Source organism: Trypanosoma cruzi (genome assembly GCF_000209065.1).
Source record: "Trypanosoma cruzi strain CL Brener chromosome Unknown tcruzi_1047053424057, whole genome shotgun sequence".
Classification (NCBI taxonomy): domain Eukaryota; phylum Euglenozoa; class Kinetoplastea; order Trypanosomatida; family Trypanosomatidae; genus Trypanosoma; species Trypanosoma cruzi.
In genome coordinates this window covers 1-748 of record NW_893037.1, presented here as the reverse complement: position 1 = coordinate 748, position 748 = coordinate 1, and the positions used below count along the sequence as shown (strand labels likewise).

Genomic DNA, 748 nt, shown 5'->3' with positions numbered 1-748 from the left:
AAAAAAAAAAAAAAAAAAAAAAAAAAAAAAAAAAAAAAAAAATTATTGATACAGTTTTTGTACTATATTGGTACGCGAAGCTTCCAACCCGCCTTTGGCGGTTATGTTTGGTCAATTTCTTTTGACCGGGGTTTACGGACCCCTTTTTTTTTTTTTTTTGTGGGTCTGTCCGCCATATCCATATACCCCTATATATATATACCCATATATATATAGCCCCGTACCCCCTCGTGCGGCTGCCCCCCCCCCCCCACGTTGCGTGTCCGCCACCTCCTTCGGGCCCCCTCATTTTCGCTTCATGGCTGCTATTGCCTGCATCTTTGTTGTGCTTCACCTTTTCTCCGTCTCGTTCCGTTTATTCGCCTTTTTTCCGCGTATGCCGCGCTTCTTCCTGTGTTTTCCGGTGTTTTTGCTTTGCTCGCACACTCGGCTGCATTTGCTGTTCCACACTCGCCATGTGCGTCTTTTCCGCCCCCTGACGCCGTCCACGGCGCTATCCCGGGGCCGACGTCCCGGACCCTGACCCCTCCCCAGTGTGGCCTGGGAGGGGGGGGGGGGGGTTTTTGTACACGGTCCCAAGTGCCGCGAAGGACCCCTCATCAAAATTGAAAACCGTTGTGGAACACAACTCCTTTCAACTAACGCTATTATTGATACAGTTTCTGTTTCAAATCCTGTTTGTGATAATTATTTACACAGGTTCTGTTTCAAAACCTGTTCGTGATAAACTTTTCCAATTTGTCTTAGT

At 47.5% G+C, this 748-nt stretch overlaps 1 non-coding gene across 1 annotated transcript, besides 1 other annotated feature; it reads left to right on the top strand.

Annotated features, from left to right (window-relative positions):
• Nucleotides 1-42: a microsatellite.
• Tc00.1047053424057.10 lies at nucleotides 42-143 on the top strand. Its single transcript, XR_008254226.1, has one exon. It is a non-coding gene; the product is annotated as a spliced leader RNA, 5' partial (transcript).
• The last annotated feature ends 605 nt before the right edge of the window (nucleotides 144-748 follow it).